General features: G+C 41.9%; 1 protein-coding gene across 7 annotated transcripts in view; it reads right to left on the bottom strand.

Moving 5' to 3' along the window:
• The window catches only part of ARHGAP17 (Rho GTPase activating protein 17), an 89,562-nt gene that overhangs the window by 54,408 nt on the left and 9,986 nt on the right, over positions 1-25,168 (bottom strand). The window lies entirely within an intron of this gene.

Below are 25,168 nucleotides of genomic sequence, written 5' to 3'. Positions count from 1 at the left end.
CCCACATGCCACAGAGCAACTAAGCCCGTGTACCACAACTACTGAGCCTGCACTCTACAGCCTGCAAGCCACAACTACTGAGCCTGTGCGCTGCAAATACTGAAGCCCACGTGCCCTAGAGCCCATGCTGTGCAACAAGAGAAACCCACACACCACAGTGAAGAGTAGCCCCCGCTCTCCGCAACTAGAGAAAGCTGTGTGCAGCAACAAAGACCCAACACAGCCAAAAATAAATAAATTTATTAAAAAAAAAAAAAAATGAAAGTTTGCAGAGAATAGCACCCCAAAACAAGAACAAATGATTGAGACCAGTGGTTCGCAAACTTGGGCATGCACAGACCCACCAGGGGGTTGGGGGAGGATGTGCTGTCTTAAAATGCCATTTTCCTGGTCTCACCTCAAGAGTTTCTAATTCCATAGGTCTGGAGTGAGACCCTGCATTTTTTTTTTAATTTTATTAATTTTTTTATACAGCAGGTTCTTATTAGTCATCAATTTTATACACATCAACATATACATGTCAATCCCAATCTCCCAATTCATCACACCACCACCCCCACCTCCCGCCGCTTTCCCCCTTGGTGTCCATACGTTTGTTCTCTACATCTGCATCTCTATTTCTGCCCTGCAAACCAGTTGATCTGTACCATTTTTCTAGGTTCCACATATATGTGTTAATATATGATATTTGTTTTTCTCTTTCTGACTTCATTCTGTATGACAGTCTCTAGATCCATCCACGTCTCTACAAATGACCCAATTTCGTTCCTTTTTATGGCTGAGTAATATTCCATCGTATATATGTGCCACATCTTCTTTATCCATTTGTCTGTTGATGGGCATTTAGGTTGCTTCCATGACCTGGCTATTGTAAATAGTGCTGCAGTGAACATTGGGGTGCGTGTGTCTTTTTGAATTATAGTTTTCTCTGGGTATATGCCCAGTAGTGGGATTGCTGGGTCATATGGTAGTTCTATTTTTAGTTTTTTAAGGAACCTCCATACTGTTCTCCATAGTGGCTGTATCAATTTACATTCCCACCAACAGTGCAAGAGGGTTCCCCTTTCTCCACACCCTCTAAAGTATTCCTTGTTCGTAGATTTTCTGATGATGCCCATTCTAACTGGTGTGAGGTGATACCTCATTGTAGTTTTGATTTGCATTTCTCTAATGATTAGTGATGTTGAGCAGCTTTTCATGTGCTTCTTGGCCATCTGTATGTCTTCTTTGGAGAAATGTCTGTTTAGGTCTTCTGCCCATTTTTGGATTGGGTTGTTTGTTTTTTAAATATTGAGCTGCATGAGCTGTTTATATATTTTGGAGATCAATCCTTTGTCCGTTGATTCGTTCGCAAATATTTTCTCCTATTCTGAGGGTTGTCTTTTCATTTTGTTTATGGTTTCCTTTGCTGTGCAAAAGCTTTTAAGTTTTATTAGGTCCCACTTGTTTATTTTTGTTTTTATTTCCATTACTCTAGGAGGTGGATCAAAAAAGATCTTGCTTTGATTAATGTCAAAGAGTGTTCTTCCTACGTTTTCCTCTAAGAGTTTTATAGCGACCGGTCTTACATTTAGGTCTCTAATCCATTTTCAGTTTATTTTTGTGTATGGTGTTAGGGAGTGTTCTGATTTCATTCTTTTACATGCAGCTGCCCAGTTTTCCCAACACCACTTATTGAAGAGTGTGTCTTTTCCCATTGTATATCCTTGCCTCTTTTGTCATAGACTAGTTGACCATAGGTGTGTGAGACCCTGCATTTTTAACAAGCCCCTCCCTGCCCAGAATTCCATGGCAGGAGGCCTGTAGACCACACTTTGAGAAAAGACTGCTCTAGAGAAAATTAAACTTCAGTTCTTCAAATGACCATTTCTGAGTTTCACAGCAAACAAGTCAGTCACAAATCCAGAAACGTTATGCAATGAGTGACAACAATTGGGTCTTCCTTCCTTCAGCTATCTCATCTTTATTTTCAAAAGAAACAAAGTGGGGCTTCCCTGGTGGCGCAGTGGTTGAGAGTCCGCCTGCCGATGCAGGGGACACGGGTTCGTGTCCCGGTCCGGGAAGATCCCACATGCCGTGGAGCGGCTGGGCCCGTGAGCCATGGCCGCTGAGCCTGTGCGTCCGGAGCCTTTGCTCCGCAACGGGAGAGGCCACAACAGTGAGAGGCCTGCGTACCGCAAAAAACAAAACAAACAAACAAAAAAAACCAAAGTATTTTCACAACTTTCCCTTATCTATGCTTCAGAACTCCTGTGGACTTCAAGGACCTTTCTAGAAGATCCATGTGGCAGCCAACAATCTACTTTTAGTTTTTAGTTCTATTTTTAGTTTTTTAAGGAACCTCCATACTGTTCTCCATAGTGGCGGTATCAATTTACATTCCCACCAACAGTGCAGGAGGGTTCCCTTTTCTCCACACCCTCTCCAGCATTTGTTGTTTGTAGATTTTCTGATGATGCCCATTCTAACTGGCAGAGCATTCTGAGCTGTTGGAGCCTCAGCTGCCAGATCACGATCATTTTTTACAAAGACTTTTTCTCCACAGTCCAAAAAGGCAGCATTGTTGCCATACAATGTTATACCCAGAATCACTACAAAGTGACATTTTGGACTTCTGGCTCAAATAGTGATTTAAACCAAGTCATTTAACATTCCCTACCAAATTCCCATTGAAACGAACCAGGACATTTTTAAAGGAAAAAGAAAAAAACTGTTTCAGTTCTGATCATTGAAGGAGGGGGGAAGGAAGAGCATCAGTGAACCAGAAAATTTGAAGCCTTTTTATCAGATACACTGCACCATGGAAGGCTGCATGATCTTGCCCATGAACCAACGCAAGAGAAGGAAAAGCCATTTGGCCCAAAAATGGTGGGATCCCCTAGAATGACCTCAAAACACTGCTAGGCTCAGAGCAGCACGAGACGCAACAAGTATGGTGGCCCACACCCCCAGCCCACACTTGGGTGACGGCACGTCAAGTTAAACCCAGGCGTTGGCACAGAGAATTCCAATACTGGTCGCCACAGCAGTGCCCCAGTTAACTTGGAGATGCCTACAGGAGTGGCTCACTCATTGGTTTCTGCAGGAAACTGGAACTCTGACCTGACTCAAATACCTCCCAGGTCCAGAGGAGCCCAGCCTGGAGATGAGGTCGAGGTCCCAGCTTCCAGAAGAGGTCAACTCTCAACTCTATGAACAAGTTCTGCAAGCAGCAAACCAATATGCCATCCCAGCCCTCGCTTGGCACACGTGGTGCCAGGCACTGCTGAAGCACCAAACCCAGGTAGTCACGCCAGTTAGGGAAGTGGAGCAGGGCCCCAGCTGACTATAAGCTCAAGCAAGCAGCCTCAGAAAGAAGTCTGACAGTTGGCCTAGCAGGGACAGACCTGGCATGAGACTGCCATAGCTTCACCACTACTCCCTCTCAATCAACAGCCTTGCCACTCCTCAAGCAAAGTACCACCACTGGACTATGTAACTTTCACCTTGTCTTCACTGGCCAGAACCCAAAGGTCTGGATAGGGCCCTGGGCACCTCTGACAGCACTCTGAAATCTCCTTCTGTAGGTATAAGTATACACAGAGAAGAGTACCAAGGCCTATTAAAATATTCACAAGTTCAAAAGAATAGATTCAGAGCAAATATATCCTCTTTTGAAACAAAATTTTTAAAATAGAAGAGGAAAACTTAGTTTCAAAATCCCAATGTGGTACAGATGGCCAGTGGGCACATGAAAAGATGCTCAACATTGCTAACTGTTAGAGAAATGCAAATCAAAACTACAATGTGTACCACCACACTGGTCAGAATGGCTATCATTAAAAAGTCTACAAATAACAAATGCTGGAGAGGGTGTGGAGAAAAGGAACCCCTCCTACACTGTTGGTGGGAATGTAAGTTTCCACTATGGAAAACAGTATGGAGGTTCCTTAAAAACTAAAAATAGAGTTATCGTATGATCCAGCAATCCCACTCCTGGGCATATATTCCAGACAAAATTATAATTCAAAAAGATATATGTATCCCAATATTCACTGCAGCACGATTTACAATAGGCAAGACATGGAAGCAACATAAGTGTCCATCAGCAAATGAATAAAGAAGATGTGGTATATATAAACAATGGAATATTACTCAGCCATACAAAAGAATACAATAATGTCACTTGCAGCAACCTGGATGGACCTAGAGATTACCATACTAAGTGAAGAAAGTCAGACAGAGAAGGACAAGTATCATATGATATCACCTATATGTGGAATCTAGAATATGATTCAAATGAACTTACTTACAAAACAGAAACAGATTCACAGACATAGAAAACAAACTTATGGTTACCACAGGGGAAGAGGGAAGAAGGAATAAATTAGTAGGAGTTTGGGATTAACAGGGACAAACTACTATATATAAAATAGATACACAACAAGGTCCTACTGTATAGCACAGGAAACTATATTCAATATCTTATAATAAACCATAATGGAAAAGAATATATATATGTGTATGTGTAACTGAATCACTTTGCTATAAATCAGAAATTAACACAACACTGTAAACCAACTATACTTCAATTAAAAATTAATTAATTAATTAATAAGATAAAATAAAATCCCAATGAGGGTGCTTAGCAGGTATGACTCAGTAACAGCTCAGTGGTCCAGGAGAACCAACTCTGTGCATCTCATCCCAGCTCCTTGTTCAGTGACCTCACACTGGTAACATGAAATGAAAAAAAATCTAATACAATGCAAACAAATGCAAGTAATACAAATCAGGGGTTTTTTTTGAGAGTCAGTTATATGAGCATAGCACTGAGACAGCCACAAAGAAAACAAAGCCAATATAAAAAGAAAGCAAGAATTAACTTTGGAAAAATCAAAAAGTCCATAGGCACTACTATGCTCAGCTGCAAATAAAAACTGCAATGAGGTACAGTTTTATTTGTCAATTATACATCAGTAAAGCTGGGGGGAAAATAATCTTTCCTGATTATAGGCAATTTTAAATAATTTCAGTGAAGTAAGTCAGACAGAGAAAGACAAATATCAAGAAAGATTATTTTCTCCCCAGCTTTACTGAAGTATAATTGACAAATAAAACTGTATATATTTGGGCTTCCCTGGTGGCACGGTGGTTGAGAGTCCGCCTGCCGATGCAGGGGACATGGGTTCGTGCCCCGGTCCGGGAAGATCCCACATGCTGCGGAGCGGCTGGGCCCGTGAGCCATGGCCGCTGAGCCTGCGCGTCCGGAGCCTGTGCTCCGCAACGGGAGAGGCCACAACAGTAAGAGGCCCGCGTACCGCAAAAAAACCCCCAAAAAACCAACAAAAAAAACTGTATATATTTAAAGTATACAGTGTGATGATTTGACTTACATAGACATTGTGACATGACTACCACAATCAGGTTAATGAACACATCCATTACCTTTTTTGTTATAGTTGTGAGAATGCTTAAGATCTACTCTCTTAGCAGATGTCAAGTATGTATTATTAACTATAGTCACCATGCTGTACATTAGATCCCCAGAATTTATTCATCTTATAACTGAAGGCTTGTACCCTTTGACAAGCATCTCCCCATTTCCCTGATTCCCCAGTCCCTGGTAACCACCATTCTACTCTCTGTTTCCATGAGTTTGACTTTTTTTTTTTTTTTTTTAAGATTTCACATATAAGTGAGATCATATAGTATTTGTCTTCCTCTGTCTGGTTTATTTCACTTAGCATAATGTCCTTCATAACGTCATCCATGTGTTGCAAATGGCAGGATTTCCTGATTTCCTTCTTTCTCACGGCTGAATAATGTTCCTGTGTGTGTGTGTGTGTGTGTGTGTGTGTGTGTATACAACTTCTTTATCTATCCATCCATCGTTGACAGACACTTAGGTTGTTTCTGTATCTTAGCTACTGTGACTGTGCTACAATGACCATGGGAGCCCAGATATCTCTTTGAAATACTGATTTCACTTCCTTTGGATATATACCCAGAAGTGGGATTGCTGGATCATATGGTAGTTCTATTTTTATTTTTTGAGGAACCTCCATACTGTTTTCCTTAATGGCTGTACCAATTTACACCACCAACAATGCAGAAGGGTTCCAATTACCTGTTGGCCACATGGAAAAGTGTTTTCACTGGATAAATGTCTATTTAGGTCCTTTGACCATTTTTTGATCAGGTTAGTTAGTTTTTTTGGTATTGCATTATATGAGTTTACTATTGAATTATATATATTTTTTTTGGATATATGGTTTAGATATATGGTTTGCAAACGTTTTCTGCCATTCCAATAGACGCCTTTTCATTTTGTAGACTGTTTCCTTAGCTGTGCTGAAGCTTTTTAGTTTGATATAGCCCCATTTGTTTTTTTGCTTTTGTTGTCAGTGCTTTGAGTGTCATATATGAAACTATTGCCAAGACCAATATCAAGGAGTTTTTCCCCTATTTTCTTCTAGGACCTTTATGGTTTCAGGTCTTATATTTAAGTCTTTAATCCATTTCAAGTTAACTTTTGTGAGCGGTATAAGGTAGGAGTCCAGTTTCATTCTTTTGCATATGTATATCGATTTTTTCCAACACCATTTCAAATAGACTATCCTTTCCCTATTGTGTATTCCTGATGCCCTTGTCGAAGATTAATTGACCATATATGTGTGGGTTTATTTCTGGGCTCTCTATTCTGTTCCATTGGCCTATGTGTCTGTTTTTATCCCAGTGCCATACTGCTTTGATTATTGTAGCTTCATAATATAGTTTGAAATCAGGAAGTGTGATGCCTTCAGCTTTGTTCTTACTCAGTATTGCTTTAGCTATTTAGGGGTCTTTTGTGGTCCCATATGAATTTGAGGAGTCTTTTTTCTATTTCTGTGAAAAATGCCATTGGAATTTTGATGTGACTATACTGAATCTATAGATTGAGTAGTATGGACAGTTTAACAATACTAATTCTTCCAATCCATGAATATGGGATATCTATGAAAGATTACTTTTAAGTTACAAATCACGATTGTGGAATGTAATATACAAATTGGGGTAGCTCCTTCACACAAAAATTCCCCCAATGGCCTGTGTTATCCCCATCTTAATTTTAGGGAACCATCAATGTCCCCACCTCCCCCAATATGCGGTCCAAATGACCTGACTTCCCTCATCACTGTGACTCATCCAAGGCTCAGCCCTTTCTATGCAGAAGTGTTTTGGAACATTCATCTTTACCAGAGATGTGGAATTTTTACCTAAGGAAAGTTCGGCAATTAGCATTCAGGATACCAGCCAAGGTCCCCATTTAAAAGCCATTTACCTAAGCCAGAGAAACTTGGTTTTACTGAGATTGAACTTATCAAGACAAAGTGATCCAATCATAAAAACAATACTTACTAAACTGGATTGTTTTCAATCAAACATTTTGCTACACAGACCTAAACTTTTTGCATATGGGTTTTTTTTCTGCTTTGTCAGAGCTTTCTTTGTGTCCAGTGTTCCATGCTTGAAAACACACTTGATGTTTCCTGTCTGTAACTGGAAAAACAATACAAAGCAGGAAGGCACTTCCCACTCGCCATTTTACTCTGGGGGTTGTTTTTTCCTATGCAAGTTGCTGTGCAATTTCACTAGTCATTCAAGCAAGGCTTACATCAGGCAGGATTTTTAATTTATTTATCACTTTCTGGTAAAGCGTAAGATTTTTTCCTCCTAATTCCCAAAGCCTAAAAGCAGCAGTGCTGTGCGGGTCGTGATGTGTTCACCTTTTCCAGAAATGCTCAAATGAGGAGACAGGATCAAAGGAAAATTTCCAATTGGGCCTGATAATTTCCATCTCTAACCATGGACTGATTTCTGGAGGAGTTTCTGCCATCACGACACTCAATGCCAGACTCCACTATCGTGAACTGCCATTCTGCTTCCCAGGGCACAGACATCTGTTTAAAGCATGTACCATGGGAGCCAGGGAAATAAATGCTCAAGCCCACATCTTCAATGCACTCTGTGGTCTTCCAAGCACTGAGTATTACTGACCTCATCCCTGCTCAACAGAGCTCCCTGCGGGCAGGGACCAGGTCTACCTTAGCATCACCCCTCCGCCAGTAACTAGCTTAGCCCCTGCCTGCCACACAGTAGGCGCTTAGTAAATATACACTGAATGAACGAATGACAAAGTAAATGGCTGTCACTATGACAGAGAAAGGTTTGAAAAAAAGAATTTTCTAGATTTCAAAAGAGATAGCAAGGAAAAAACTCAGTAACACTAAGGCAGAAAAGCAGCCATACAATATAAATACAGATTTGCCTTCCACCGTAAAATCCACAATGACTACAATTAAAACGTGATATTGTCTTCCAAAATTCATCTTTCTTTCATGAAAAAAACACAAAAAGTAAACCATCTCTATGACCAGGGGTCAGTAAACTATGGCCTGCTGGTCAAATCCAGTTCACTGCCTATTTTTGTTTAGCAAGCAAGCTAAGAGAGTTTTATTTTTAAATGGTTGAAAGAAATCCAAATAGATAAATAATATTTTGTCACATGTAAAAATTATATGAAATTCAGGTTTCAGTGTGCACAAGTCAAGTTTTCTTAGGGCCCGGCCAGGCTGATTTGTTGATGTATTATCTATGGCTGTTTTCACTACAGCAGAGAAGTTGAATTGTCACAACAGAGACCGTGTGGTCTGCAGAGCTCAAAATACCAGCTGCTCGTTTACAGGAAAAGTTTGACCACCCGGGGGTCTGTAGCAGTGATGCTCACAGCATGTGGTGCAAACCAGGCCAGCAGGCTTTTGAGAATCACTTTGAGAACTGGTGTGTGAGGCTGGTCTGGAGGTGTATTTTCTCTGTCTCGTGTTTGAGAAGCAGCTGCTAAAATGAATGGGGGTGGCTGGCTCGGCCAGTATTGTTCAAACGTGGAGGCAGAGCCCAGCGCTGGTGACGCTGGTGACAGAGAAAAGTCAGAAATTATGTTTCTGTTCCGCCTACCCGCTTCCACCCACCCACGTCCCCCCCCCACAAACACATATTATAACGATTGTTTTCTTCCTGATTCCTACTTATAAACATATTTCAGGACAAGATGTAAATAAATACAATTGTCTGTGTCAGGCATCACACACTTTTTCTGGAAAGACTAAATAATAAATATTTTAGGCTTGCAGGCCATATGGTCCCTGCTGCGATCACTCAGCTCTGCCATGTAGCACAAAAGCAGCCAGGGACAACATAAAAATGAACGAACCTGGGTGGGTTCCAATAAACTTTATTTATGGACACTGAAATTCGAATTCACATGATTTTCATATGCCAGGAAATATTATTCTTCTTTTGATTTCTTTTCAACCATTTAAAAATGCAAAAACCATTCTGAGCCTACTGCAGCTGGATTTGGTCCACAGGTTATAGTTTGCTGACCTCTGATCCATGTACAAGTGAAACACGGTTTCCCATGAAACTCCAATCCTTTTTAATCACTTACAAATTCTTCTGACTTTGAAGGGGGATTTCTACACTTTCCCAACATATATTTCAGACACTGGCTTTTTAGGACTCCATCAGATTATTCCTCCTCAATCCCTTCAGCCACTCTGGGGGCTCATCTCTCTACCCCTCAGTACACTGTCTACCCAGGGATGCAAATTAGTGGTCCAGAAGCCAGTACTATCATCCAATATCGAGGGCTTCCAATGCCTCCAAGATCCAGTGCTGTTGTTTTTTAATTTACAAATTCACACAAGAGATCATAGTTCTGTTGGTTTTTCACTTATACATTCGTTTTGATATACCAATTAAAGTGAAAAAAAAAAGAAATGGGACTTGGAGAGTATTTTTAATAACCTGATTTTAAATTCTGGTTATCTGCAAATACCTAAATGCATCTTCGATGAGCAAGATAAACTCTGATCAATCTTTTGAGGATTCTCAATATCGTACATGGGGCAACAACACTGCATGGCACTGCAGGCACCGGAATTTGCATTCTCAGAGAAATTACAGCAGCCAGACCCACGGCTAAGTGGTCTATTTCATTCCGCTGGGAACGAGATTTTGTGCAACACTGTCATCTCCTGTTACAAGTGTTTACAAAATCCCCTTGAGCCTTTGCTCGGGAGTTTGGATTCACTCATCTGATTTCACAGTGAGCCAGGGGACTACTGAGTGAGTTTTTCCTGTTTCATCTCATTAGATTAGCTGTCTTCTTAAGTTTCTGGGAAGGAATTGCAAATCTACTTAATTGGATTTTAAAAATAAAGGACCTTCTGACACTTTATAAATGAATCGATTTGCTACACATTCCACAAAGTAATTTTAAAAGCCTTAAAAGAGCATTTACAGAACTCTAAAGGGATAGATAGTATGGGAAAAAAAAAATCTCCATACATAACACTGAAAAGAAATAGGACATTTATCAGAGGGAAAATGATCAAGTAGAAAGTATTTTGGTAATAGTATGGGCGACATATGTCTCATAGTTCTATACCTTATTTCCCCAAATGATGGAATTTTACCCATATATTTACAGCTGCTCTAAGTAATATTTATTTTTTACTTTAAATAACAATAACAAACCCTATCAATCTTAACTGAATCTCCATAATATTATTTGAATTCCAATCAATGACTAAGATGAACTGTTAAATTGAGTTGAGTTTATCATTTTCCTACACCCATAAGCTTATCCCACAGCTTTTTGTTTGGTCAGTTGGCTTTCTTCCCCTCCGGCACATGGAATGGAATCTATTTGCTATCCCTGCTGTAACCACGTGCTAAGTCTAAAAGCTCCACTGAGGACTCCTGCTTATGGCAAAGTCAGAAAGAAAGTTCACGGCCACCAGCGCATTGTGCGACTCCCCTCAGCGGTCAGACGTCCCAGTCCCTCCCTCCCAGGCCTGCTCAAGTCATTTACAGTACTTGCTTGCGCCTGCAGGCAGCTAAGTTTGACATCTCAAAGCTTTCTCAAACAGGCAAAAATAGTGAGAAATAATTCGCAAAGCACTGCAATGCGGACAATGCATGTGGAGCTGAGACCTCCAGGGGGTGGGGGTTGTCCTGTTCACCGCCAGGCGAGGCAAAAGGCCAGCAGGAGCTGAGAAGCCACGCAAAAAAGCTAAATTGAGAGTGCCAAAGGCAAAGCCACACAAAGTCAAGGGCTCGGCTCTGACTAGGGGCCGGGGCTGCTGGCGGGGAGGCACTCCACATCTGAAGACAGGTTGTGCAGGCTTCCTTCCAAAGGCTTCTTCCTACGTCAGCACATTTGGACTTTGAAAAGCATGTTCCCATAGAAAGCAGGTTATAAATGATCATTACGTTCTCAGTCCCGCTTAGAGGGACTCACTTCACTTACAGCTAAACTAAATGACAGCCCTCGTGGGTAGCCGTCAGCTGAACCCAGGGAACAGTAGTAAAAAACTAGGAGATAACAGTGGCTCTCAACCATGGCTACACATTACAATCCTGGGGGCTTTCAAAATAATGCAGGTGATTCCGTCTATACGAAATGACCAGAAAAAGCACATGTATGGAGGCAGAAAGAAGACTAGTAGTCAGCCAAGAGTAAGGGTGGGAACAGGGATTAGCCATAAAGGGGTACGAGAGGGATCTCATTGGGTGATGCCACTGTTCTAAAATCAGACGGTGGTGATGGTTACCCGACTCTGTAAATTGGCTAAAAAAATCATTAAACTGTACACTTAAAATGGGTGAATTTTATGATATATAAAGTTGTCAACAACTCAGTGAAGTTGTTAAAAAAAAAAGAATAATGGCTGGACCCCAACCAAGAACGGCTGAATCAGAACTTTTGGGGGTGGGACCTGGCTTTTTTTTTTTTTTTAAAGCTCCCCAGGCCACTCCAAAGTGCAGCCAGGGCTGAGAACCCCTGCATTAGAGCGTCAGAGTACCAGTAGCTGTGGGTGGCAGGGTAAGTACCAGGACACGGTAGAGAGAGGGTCCAGCAGTAAATGGTAGGCAGTAGAGAGAGCTTGCAGTGTCACTGGATAACAGGCCAGAGAGGCCCTCCTTCTAGGTCAAGACCGCCCAGGATGTGGTCTGATAGGCATGACTCACAAGTGACTTTACTCTCTTGCCTTCTCGGGCAGAGTAAGCTGAGGGATAAGAAACTGATGGATAGCAGATTCTAAGTTTCGTTTTAGGCAAAGGATAAGGAGACAGAACATGCATGATAGGAGCTGAGAGTCAGGGCTCTGGACTCAGACAGACCTGACTTTGAATCCCAGCGCTGTCGCCTGGCAAGTTGCAAACGGGAGGCTCCACTCCCTCCACTGTAAAATGGGAATAATAATAACAATAATACCACCATTTTACTGGTTATACAGTAACGCCATTTATCCCATTTCACTTATCTCTCTCATAAACCTGCTCCCTGGTGCCTAGTGAGGGTTCATGGAGTGTTAGCCCTTCTGAGAATTACAGCAAATAACAACCACCTGCAGATAAATCCAGAGCAGTAAGTCTTATCTAAGAAAAACCCTTCTGCAGTCATCAAGCTATTGTAGCTTCTCCTGGAAGAAGTCATGGCTGAGCCCAGACCACACAAAGACAAAAAGCTATGTCACACTTATACAGCAGGAGCAGGGCAGCCTTGTCAATTAAAACAAAGGGTTGGTTGTGATAATGCTGTGTGGGCTGGAAGCCACCAAAGAGAAGCACAGGCACACAGTACACAGAAACTTAGAGACCAAATATGTGGTGAGTTAGCAAAATCCTTCACCCAAGGATCAACGTCTTAAGCTGCTGAGCCTCACAACGGACAGTAATGAGGCTGTAAAAATGCCAGCACCGGTGGCTCTCAGGTGCATGTTCACAGAGGGGCCAAAGAACTCTCCAGAGAGAAACCACCTGAGAACGGACTTGCTGCAAGATACTTGAGGTCTTCATTCATTCAGCCCGTGTTCATGCAGCACTCTCTAAACGTCAAGAACTGGGGAGGAAAAAAAAAGGAGAGAAATGAACCACAGTCTTCACCCTTGGGGAGCTGATGGGAAAGACAGAAACGTAAACACGTTTGTTCAGAGTTGTGGGAGCACAGAGAGAAGAGTAATGGATTGCGTGGCAGGGAGAGGCTTCACGGGGAAGCCGTCCAAGCAGATCTCAGATAAGACAGAGCATCCAGTGAGCGTGGGGGAAAGCGGTCTGGAGACGGTCCTGCGCTAGGGCACAAAGCACGGGGTGAGGGCACCTGGCTGAAACAAAGGCTTTGCCTGCTAAGGAAGTAGGGGGCAATGGGGAGCCGCTGATGGTTTCCCAGCAATGGAGTGGCAAGGCGAAACCCAGATTTGAATTTTAGAACGACAACTCTGACAGCAGGGTGCAGAATGGAGGTAGGAGAACACCTGGAGGGCCTCTGCAGTTATTCGGGAGACGGACAAGAACACAGATTCCCAGCCCTCACCGTCCTATCCTGGCCAAAGACATGCTGCTATTTTAACAGAAATAGTAGGGCAGAATCACTGACTATCAACTAACGACATGGAAAACACTTTTTAAAGTTCAAGAAAAATTTATAAAATATGGAGCTCTCTCTGGTCAAGAAATAAATCAAACACAGAAACTAAAATTCATGGATCATAACCAACTTAAATCGCCAGATTTCCAAAACTAAATTAAATTAAAACTTAAGTAAGACTTTGCATTTATTTCTTCTTTTTTTAAAAAAATGAAAGCACTTTCACATATATTATTTCATTTGCTTATATTACATGTACCTTATGGGGCAATTTTTATTATCCCTATTTCATGGATGTGGAAACTGAGGCAAACACCCATTAAATAAATTACATAATGAAACAAAAGCCTTTGGACCCTCAGAAGAGAGCAGTTTCAAGATCATTAACCAAAGTCGAGTCTCTCTGAATTAATTTTCATGCTAGATGCTGGTCCTAGCTGCACCACAAACTAACCAAATGATCTAAAAACACACTCTTGACCTTCCTGTATCTCACTTTATTTATACTTGAATCAACAATCTCCCACAATTTTTAAAAGACCACAATAAAACAGCAAATGAGAGAATATTTTGAAACCTTCAAAATGCAAATAGAGGAATGCATCTCTATAAACAACAATCAATTTTTTTAAAGGCATATAATACTGAGAATTTGGATAAGTGTGGACCCTCTAGGTTTCTACAAGGAATACGCATCACAGATGTAGCCCAGAAAGTTCCATGATTAGCGTGATGCACAAAATGAAGGGAAAAAACATTCACCTGGAAAATTGGGGTGAAGCTGCTTTTGAGGGATGACAGATAGATTCTGGGTGGAGAACACCATCAATCTTCACTTGCCCTTTTCTGAAGGTCAAAGGCAAGAGTGTTCCAACACTACAGCCTGATGGATGAAAGGATGCTGTGGATGACTCGAAATAAAAAATGGATTTTTTCAAATGAGGCTTTTACTCAAAAGGCTTGTACTGAAATGAAATGTTAACTGAGTGGAGCTTGCAGCCCATCACTGAGTTCAACTGCAGACTGCCGTCATGCATACTTTGCCACTAACCTTTCCATGTGGTTAGTCATTGAACAAATATTTGTTGGGTTCCCTTCCATGAGCCATTATGAGTAAGAGATACAGCCCCTGTCCTGACAAGCTCAAGGACTATCGAGGAAAATAAACGATTACCTCCAGTGCAGTGAATGCTCTGACGGGGGAGCACAGGGCACTCTGAGAGGGGTGGTTGTCTGTCATTGTCACCACAGTTAACATTTATTGAGCTTGTACCATGTGCTTCAGCACTGTTCTAGGTGCTTTTGAGAATTAATTCCTGGGCTTCCTTGGTGGCGCAGTGGTTGAGAGTCTGCCTGCCGATGCAGGGGACACAGGTTCATGCCCTGGTCCGGGAAGATCCCACATGCCGCGGAGCGGCTGGGCCCGTGAGCCATGGCCGCTGAGCCTGCACGTCCGGAGCCTGTGCTCCGCAATGGGAGAGGCCACAACAGTGAGAGGCCCGCGTACCACAAAAAAAAAAAAAAAAAAAAAAAAATTAATTCCTTAAAGGGACTTCCCTGGTGGTCCAGTGGTTAGGACTTCGAGCTTCCGCTGCAGGCAGCACGGGTTCAACCCCTGGTCAGGGAACTAAGATGCCTCATGCCGCACAGCACAGCAAAAAAAAAAAAGAATGAATGAATTCCTTAAAAGTACAACAGTAACTGTGGGGTAAGGAGTATCATCCCCATGTTACAGATGAGGAAACAGAGAAGTGATTGGCCCAAGGTTTCATAGCTAGGCTCTGAATCTGGGCAATTTCATTCCAGAGATCCTGTTCTTAACGTCTTGTTTCCAGGTGCTTTACAAGTATTAACTCATTTAATCCTCAAGATAATGATGAGATCAATACTATGATTATATACATCTTACAGATGAGAAACCTAGGAACAGAGAAGTTAATTAACTTACCAATGGTTACAGAGCAATGGGAGGGCATCTAATGCAGACTGAAGATACCAGAAAAGTTTTCTGAAACTAGCAATGGCTTTTGAGGCCTAATAGATGAATTGGAGTTTGAAGCACAGGTGTTAGATAGAGAAGAGGACATTAAGGCAGTGAGGTTAAGAGAGAGGGGATGAGAGGAATGGACACAAGGTGATAGAGCTGGGGGAGAGCCCACCTTAGCTCAGGTGCAGGGGCCTGCTGAAGTCCGAGGGCAAAGCAGGAGAACCAGAGAAACATTCCGGTACTCTGGGCTTCACACAGAGTGGGAGGTGGTGGCAGTCCACCTCTGAGGGAGGCAGCAGGAGAGCGGGCACATCCCCCCTGAAGCCACCCAAGGCACAGGTATGCAGAGCCTGCTCAAGGGCAGGGGAAAGCAGAGAAACCTGCAGGACTTTGGGCCATAACATGAGTATCAGGCAGTGGTCCTCAACCACAGGGAGGGGCAGGAGAGCTGAGAAAAGCTCTCTTGATGTAGGCACACAAGTCCTACTAAACTTGGGGATAAGCAAGAAAATTGAGCTAGACAAGCTCTGCCAGAGGGAAAATTTTCATCCCACCTTCAAATAAGTTGAAGTCAGTGGTGAGCTGAGTGTATCAAAAGCAACAACAAAGCCTGGAGTCACACAGCAACAGACTAGACTGACTTGAGTCCTCATATGAATGGCCTGACAGAAGAGGCACACATTCTCAGTTTCCACACATCAAAACTTACCACAGGAAAGAAACAAAGTATGCATTATCAAGATGGAATACAGTCAACAGAACTAGATCCAAAGACAGCCAAGATGCTGGAATTATCTTGCAGGGACTTTAGAACAACTATGATAAATACATTAAAGGAGCTAGTGGAAAAGATGGACAGAACGCATGAGTAGATGAGGGATTTCAGCAGAGATCTGGAAATTGAAACAAATTACCCAAGCTAAGATACAAAGTATCTGAGATCTATGGGACAATATCAGTGTTTCACATATGTAATTAGAGTGCTTGAGGGAAAAAAGAAAGAACATAGGACAGAAGAAATACTGAACAAACAATGGCTGAGAAGTTTCCAAATTTACTGAACAATATCAAACCACTGATCCAAGCTCAGAGAACTCTAAGCAGGATAAACACAAAGAAAAACACATCTAAAAAGATCAAGGTCGCCAATGTTCACTGCAGCACTATTTACAATAGCCAGGTCATGGAAGCAACCTAAATGCCCATCGACAGACAAATGGATAAAGAAGATATGGTACATACATACAATGGAATATTACTCAGCCATAAAAAGGAACGAAATTGGGTCATTTGTAGAGAAGTAGATGGACCTAGAGACTGTCATACAGAGTGAAGTCAGAAAGAGAAAAACAAATATCGTATATTAACGCATATATGTGGAATCTAGAAAATGGTACAGATGAACCAGTTTGCAAGGCAGAAATAGAGACAGAGATGTAGAGAACAAACGTATGGACACCAAGGGGGAAGGGGGGTGGTGAAATGAATTGGGAGATTGGGATTGACATATATAAAATAATATGTATAAAACAGATAACTAATGAAAACCTGTTGTATAGCACAGGGAACTCCACTTCACTCGCTGTACAGCAGAAACTAATGCAACATTGTAAAACAACTATATCCCAATAAAAAGTTAAAAGAAAAAGAGAGATAGAGAGAGAGAGAGAGAGAGAGAGAGAGAGAAGGGACAAGAGTGAGAGGCTTTCAAATCTAAAAAAAAAAGCACAGCACTTCACATACAGGAAAGCAACAATAAGAATGATGGCTGACCTGTAACAGGAAACATTAGAACCAGATGACAATGGAATAACATCTTTAAAGTGGTAAGTGAAAAAACCGTTAACCAATGATTCTACATCAAAGAAAATATTCCTTAAAGATGAAGGCAAATAGACATTTTTAGAGATACAAAGGTTAAAAAGATTTCATTTTCTGAAGACCTCACTACAGTATTGCAGTGGGGAGGACAAGGGGAGATGGAGAGAACTTAGGCACAAGACATCTCTGCTGATCCAGTTCGGGGTGGGGAAAGCTCTGAGCTCTTCCTTCCCATGCCAACTCCGATTAGTCATGGCTCTCTGCAGCCGCAGTCAGAGACGCACTGTGAGGCTGCACCCAAACTCCCTGGGAAAGAGAACCAGACAGACTGATAATGACAGAGTGGCAGAGAGACTCTAACTATGGAGATTTTTGCCCCAGGCTAAATGTCAAACTTAATGTCACACCCTAGTTTCACCGTGCAGGCAGATTAGGCACAGGGAAATGTTAGAGATTTCATCTACTTTCTAGTAAAGTATTAGGATAGTTTAACATAAAGAAGACTGCCAGCTTTCAGATTTTAACTTCTTATGTCTCTGAGGTCGTGGGAGATAAAGTAAAAGTTTTGGCTACAAGTGTGCTAGGCAATTTAGAGTTAATGATTTCTCAACCTTGGCACCACTGACATTTTGGTCTGGATAACTCCTTCTTGCTGGGGGTGTTGTCCTGGGCATTGTGGAAAGTTAACAGTGGCCCTGGCTCCTACAGCTTAGAAGCCAGTGGCATTGCGTCCCCCTTATCCCAGTGGTGACAACCAAGTAACCATTTGGTATACTGCCATATGTCGGGGTGGCGGGGGGCAAAACTGCCCCCAGTTAAGAACCATGTAGTTAACGGAAAGAATCTTCATGGTTGTCAGAAAGGCAAAAAGGTGGCAGTCTTTCTGTGTGAAGATCAATATAATTTATTCATATTAATGGGATGGAAGTTTGAAGGAAGAGGAAGGATGCTTGTCCAATTCTGTAATGACCTAGTAAATAACTCTTTTTTGTTTCATTAGTGCTCTTCCTGTTGATGTAAATTTGGGGGAGTCCTGTGTCCTGGAAAATGAAAGAACATAGAAACTTGCTTTACTTTTTTTCTAAAGACTATTTCTTTAGTCCCTTGAGGCTTTTTATGAATTGGTGAGAGTAGTATATTTTTTAACTTCCAAGAACGCTGTATCTTTCTGTTAGTAGTCTTTTTTTCTTTTTTAGTGGATACAATATCTTTTCTGAGGATTTTTTTTTACATACTATTGTCCTGCCTTGGACAACAAATGAACAAATAAAACTGCACTTGCTTTAGTCATCTGTAGAGCTACTTACTACTCAATAAGTCACCTGGGACTTTTTCTGAATGGCTTTCAGTGCCTTCTTTTTTAATTTCCAAAAAGTTTTTAAAAAAAAATATCTTCTAACATTTCAGTGGATTTTAATGGGAGAGAAGAAATAAATAACGTGTTCAGCCAATCGTCTTAAACTAAACTGTCTCCCGTAATGTCTTAAGTTCCTCTCCTCAGCAGAGAATTTCCCTCCCATGGATAATTTCAGGAACCTACTAGTGGAGACGATCGTTCAATCCATTGTGCTGCCACATGTTATTATGACAGTTGTGTCCCTAAGAGTTTATAAAAATTCCCAATTACAAAATCAGTGGATAAAAAGGCAGAGAGGGAGCAGTCGGAATGGAGAATTTTAAACGAGCATAGGAATTTCTACGGCATTACTGGGCAAGTGTGACATTTCATCATATCTGGATATCATTCAAACAGGAAGCTGGTCTTTTCTTATCACCACAAATGCTCTTATTAGTGAGACCACCTCATACATGCATATCACATCTGCCACCTACAATTCTGAAAGTAGAACAGAAAAATGTGCATAAAACTGTGAGTCCAGAAGGTACCCCCCGCCCGGCCCTTGTGCGTTGATGAGGTGGTTTAGGGTGACAGCCTGGACCAAGTTTGCTGGGGCTCAAAGCCCTCTCCACCCTGGGCTTCCCTGGTGGCACAGTGGTTGGGAATCCGCCTGCCAATGCAGGGGACATGGGTTCCAGCCCTGGTCCAGGAGGATCCCACGTGCCGTGGAGCAACTAAGCCCGTGCGCCACAACTACTGAGCCTGCGCTCTAGAGCCCGTGAGCCACAACTACCGAGCCCATGTGCCACAACTACTGAAGCCCACGTGCCATAACTACTGAAGCCCGCGCACCTAGAGCCCGTGATCCACAGTAAGAGAAGCCACCGCAATGAGAAGCCCGCGCACTGCAGCGAAGAGTAGCCCCCGCTCGCCGCAACCAGAGAAGGCCCGTGCACAGCAACAAAGACCCAACACAGCCAAAAATAAAACTAAATTTAAAAATAAACAAATAAATAAATAAAATTTATTAAAAAAAAAAGAAGCCCTCTCCACCATCTAAAAGTTGTGTAACTATGAGGTTACTTCACATCTCTGGGCCTCTATTTCCTCATCTGTAAAAATGGAGATACTGAGTTTCTAACTTGGAGACTTGAAAGGACTGAAAGAGATAATATATGCAAGGTGCTCATTCCTAGAAAGCCCCCCAAATGGTTTCTGTTGTTCTTTTGTCATAGGTAGTTAAGAGTATAGACTCTGGAGACAGACTTACTAGCTCTGTGACCTCAGACCTCAGACAAGTTATTGAATCTCTCTGTGCCTCTGTTTTTGCACCTGTTAAAGGGAATAATACGGTACTCATTTTGCTGGGTATTCGATGAGCCGGTATATGACTAGCACTTGAAACAGTGCCTGGCATACGGTAAGAATTCAGATACATGTAAGCTGTCATTATCACAATGAGTTTTCTTTGGAAGGATCTTTCTGGCAACCACGTGGAACACGCCTGAGGGAGAAGACATACTGGAGGGTGAGGAGAACATTAGGAGACCCAAATATATGAGATCCAAGTGAGGAAAGATGGGGGTCTGGCCACCAAGTGAGAAAGCAGTGGGCAAGCAGAGGAGGGGACGGGGAGCTTTTACAGAGGTACAGTGACCAGGACTTGGTGACATGGTGTGGGGAGGAAGCGAGAAGGAATGATCGCCAGGTTTCTATCTTGAGTGACTCACTGGATAATAAAGCTCTTCACCTAGAGAAGAGATTTGGGAGGATCCGAAGGTCAGGTCAATGGGGGCAGCTCCAGAAATGCTGAGTTTAACGGGTCTGTTGAATGCTCAGGTGGAACCGTCCTTTGTGTCTTTTGATGTATGGTTCTGAAGCACAGAAGAGGCGTCTGGATGGGAAATTCAGAGCATCCTGTAAAGAGGAGCAGCAAACATGGATTTGGGGGAGTTCACTTGGAATGCAGATCCTGCAGGGAAGATGGAGGCTGAGGACAGAAGACTTGTGCACACAATGGAAGAGGAGCCAAAGCAGGGAACAGAAGAGGAGTCCCCTGGGAGGGCAGAGAAGAAGCTGGCAGTGAAGCAAGGTAGAGTGACTGGTTAAAAATGCAAACAGTGGCAGAGAGGACAGGAAAGTATGAGGAGAACGGTTACTGGAAGCCAAGATGCAGGGCGGAGGTGGGAGAGGCAGAGGCAAAGCTTTCTCAGAAAAACCTGAGCACAGTTAGCAGCTGAGAAGAAAGAGCCAGTGGAGAGAGTGAGGCTGAAAATGCAGAGCAGACAGAGGAAGACCAGTGTGAAGGAAAAGCCCCCTTGAAGGAGACAGAGGGGCAGCAAGGATGAGCACGAAGACGATGTGCTTGAGCATCAGGGACCGAGAACTGGGGGCAGCGTCCAGTCTTCTCTGGAAATTAGGAGGCATGTCATCTGAGGAGAGTGGGTGTGTCTGGAGCAGGGTGGAGTGGGTTTGAGAAAAGTAAAAGTCTGGCGAAGGCACTTTGGAAAACGGGATGGGAAACTCAGCCAAGGACTGGAATGCAGTATTAAAAGCCCAGCTGAGCTTGGAGGCCATAAACTTTTGGCAGCCCTAACTTGCATAATTGGATGATCTTTCTAGGTCACACCCTGCATCCCAGGTATCAGAGTGAAGATGCCAAGAAGATAAAGGAGTCAGGCTCATATTCTGCAGAATAGGTGAAAAGAAAAGGCCAGCTGGACAGAGTTCCGAAAGTGATGTCATAGAAAGAGGCTTTATGGACTTAGGTTGGAGGACGAAGGGGACTTCATCCAGGGCAGGAGGAACTGGATGGGAGAGAAATCTGAGAGCAAGAGGCTGCAGTCAGGTGGTGGACAGAGAATTAGGGCTAAGACTTTTGAAGTGGTTCCTTTTTTTTTTTAATCTTTATTTTATATTGGACTATAGTTGACTTACAATGTTGTGTCAGTTTCAGGTGTACAGCAGTGATTCAGTTATACTTATACGTACATCTATTCTTTTTCAAATTCTTTCCCCATTTTGTTATTACAGAATATTGAGCAGAGTTCCCTGTGCTATACAGTAGGTCCTTGTTGCTTATCTATCTTAAATACAGTACTGTGTATACGTCAATCCCAGACTCCCAGTTTATCCCTCCTCCCCGACACTGAAGTTGGTCTTAAAACACAATGGCAAATTTCTTTCTGGAAAAGAAAGCCACTTTGCATTTCCACCAGCAATGCATGACACAGGCTTCCTCACCTCTACCAAGGCAGGAACACAGCATTAGTTTCAACTTTGCCAATTTGGTAAATAAAAAATGGAGTCTAGAAGCTTTGTGCTTCTTTGATTCCTTGTAATTTTAAAAAGAGTCACATATTTACTGGTCATCTGTATTTCACCTGTGACTTTCTGTTCATGGGATTTGCTTACGACAGAAGAGTTCTTTAAAGTGATCGATAAGAAAGCTTTATACATTAAGGATATTAACCCTCTGTTGTGGCTGCTCTCAATTTTTTCCAGTTAATCATTTGTCATAATTTTAATGACGATCTATGACAGACAGAATTTTAGTTATTATGTGGTTAAATCTATAGGTTATCTTTTATTGTTCGTTCTCTGCATTTGTAAGCCAGAGCATGAAGTAATTTCCACATTTCCTTGTATTTATTTTATGGCTTTTTTACATGAAACTCTTAACCTGTTTGTAATTTATCTTGGCATATAGTGGTGAGGTGAAATCTCACCTGACTATTTTTCCTAATACTAACCTATTGTCTCATACTGTTTCCTTACTGTCCTTATCACCTGCCAACTTCCTAAACATACCAGGGCTTGCTCTTGGGCGGACAACACAGCAGGGAAGCTGATTCGGCAAAGGTCAGAGAAAGAGAGCTAGTGAACAGCATAGACGGGATCTCCCTCAGACTGGAGTCCAGCATACCTCTTACTATACCCCAACTGCCCTAAAGCAATGTCAGTTTCCTTAAGCCCTCATCTAAAAGTTTTGAAAACATAACTAAATTAACAAACTGCCCAACAAGCTGATTTATATTAGGGGAAAGTAATTTGATGTGCTCTCACCACATCTCATCATTAAGAGAACCAGATTTCTGTTTTTTTGTGGGGAAAGCTCTCAGAGAGACCTTGAGTGGTATATTTTGGAGACTAGCAGAACAACACACACAGACAGACATGTGAGGGACCCATCTGTACATTAAGACCAGTTCACAGCCCAGGAACTGCAGCCCAGCATCTCTCCAATAACCAGTAGGCTTCTTGAGCCGCAGACCATATAGATAGGTTTTCTTTAATCCATGGGCTTGAGGATGTCTGTGAAGTCCATGAAGTTACATGCAAGTATGTGTTTGCGGAGATTTTTTCCTGGGGAGAGGACTGTTAGAATCTCCATCAAAATCTGCGGGTAGCAAGGTTTCTATTCCTAAAGACTGCTCTAATATTCAGAGACTACAATTAAGTCCATCGCCCTGTGACCTGCTGACCACTTGACAAGTCACATATGCTCCACTGAAACTCCTCTCACCATTTCTCAACTTTTTCTTCCAAGTCCTTCCTCAGCCTAAGCGTATGGCAATTGTTTCCTCCACACAGTTGGACCACTACAAGTCAGCATTCTGCCCTTAAGATCACCTGCCGATCTTATGACTAAGACACAGAATAAAGGCTCATCAGACATACTAAAAGGTATGCAGCTCAAAAAAGAGAGGGCAAATGCTGGCTGGTTTCCTCTGGGTACCATTCAGATGAAGACATTTGCATTTTAGCAGGATTTAAGCATTCCTTATCATGTTTCTGGAATGCCCAATAGGGGTGCAATCACATGCCCTTTATACAATATTGCTATAAACAATTATAAGGCTAAACATTATTTTGGAGAGTCTAACCAATTAAATAAGGAAAGAAAAAGAAATCATTGAAATAAATAATAGCAAAAGAATTGCAACATAACACAGATAATATTGTATACAGAAAAGTCAAAGAAGTAACAAAATTATCAATTGTAGCTAAAGAAGTTGTAAAGTAAACAAGTATATACAAACATCAGTATCACCCATGTTTACCAATTACACTAATTAGGCACTATTCTCAACAAGAACAACAGCAGCAAAATATTTAGGAAACACATAAAAGCTTTGTGTCTATCAAGAGATGTGCCACACTCATACTGTAAAGATACCAATTCTCCCCAGGATCTAGTTCACAGGTTTACTAGACCATAGTTCCTCGGTTTTAGTTATTTCTGTATCCTCAGGACCTAGCCCATAGCAGGCACCCAATAAATATTACCTGGATAAGTGGGCTCCAAATTAATCGAAATCCTAAATGAATTCTTCTAGGAACTAGAAAAGAAGTGACACCAAAATTCATTTTTTGACAGAAACAGGAAAGAATAACTGAAAAAGAAGAGCTGAAGGGAACCAGCTCTGCCAGATTTAAAACACATTACAGATCAACAGTTAGTAAAACAGTGTGGTACTGGTGTGCACATACATACACACACACTAAAGCCATAAATCAATGGAATAGAAAGCCCAGCTAAAAAAGTAGATATATGAATTATATGCTTAAAAAAAGAGAAGCATTATAAAACAATGGAAAAGTGAAGAATCATGGTGTTACCTATTTCTGTAAATAACACCTAATCATACACCTTTTTGCTTCACCACAAACATCACGGTGTTAAGCATGTTTTTAAGTCAACCTCCAATGCCCTTGTCTTAGTTCTGGCTGCCATCACCTCTCTCAGCCTGTGGCCATAGTTTCCTAGCTAGTCTCCTTTCACCTTCTCCTCTTTTCCTTCTTCTGCAATCCTAACTCCACCTGCTGCCAGACTTGTCTTCCTAAAGCACCCACTTAATTTTTTCAACATTCTGCATGTAAGGGCTCCCCAGTTCCACTGCAGTAGTCCTCAAACCATGATCCCCCCAAAACTGGAACAGAAGCCTTTCTAATGTTGGTCTTCCACAGAGGAGAACAAAAGCCAATCAATACTGCCCGACTCCAAAAGGTTGGTGTTCATGGTCATGGGTGATCATGTATTTTAGTCCTGCCACCTTGGGATTGTTTGGGGATTATTATTAATCCTAGCATGTCCATAAATGCAAAAGCAGTGAGATTACTGAAAAGGTTATAAGAGGGGATAAACAAGTATAATGAAAATTAAAGAAACTAAAAGTTACACTGTTAAATATGATGACTCAATAGACTTTCAATGTACAGCAAAATTGTCTATGGGGGAAAGATGGCCATCTTTGCTACACGAGGCAAAGAAAATTGAATATACTGGTTTTAAGACTTCTTAAAGCTTTAAGGAACCAACTTGCTCCTCCAACTGGATGGAAATGCATCCAGGGGTTTGTGAATTTAAATACCACAGTCATTCTGGACTTGAGAACATGTGGATCTACACACAACTTTTCACTACCTAATAACCTTTCAATATCTAATTCGAAAATAAGAGCTGGATAGAGTTTTTCCACTGTTAAGAGTCAGATATAGTTGTCTTTTTCCATTTTATAGACAAAAAAATATTAAGTTAAAGAATAAATTTTCAGGGTTTTAG

Source organism: Delphinapterus leucas, chromosome 15 (assembly GCF_059928025.1).
Source record: "Delphinapterus leucas isolate spDelLeu-1000000601 "Yukka" chromosome 15, BTC_Dleu_Yukka2, whole genome shotgun sequence".
Lineage (NCBI taxonomy): Eukaryota > Metazoa > Chordata > Mammalia > Artiodactyla > Monodontidae > Delphinapterus > Delphinapterus leucas.
Note: the sequence above shows the minus strand (reverse complement) of the source record. Positions and strands in the feature narration are given on the sequence as shown.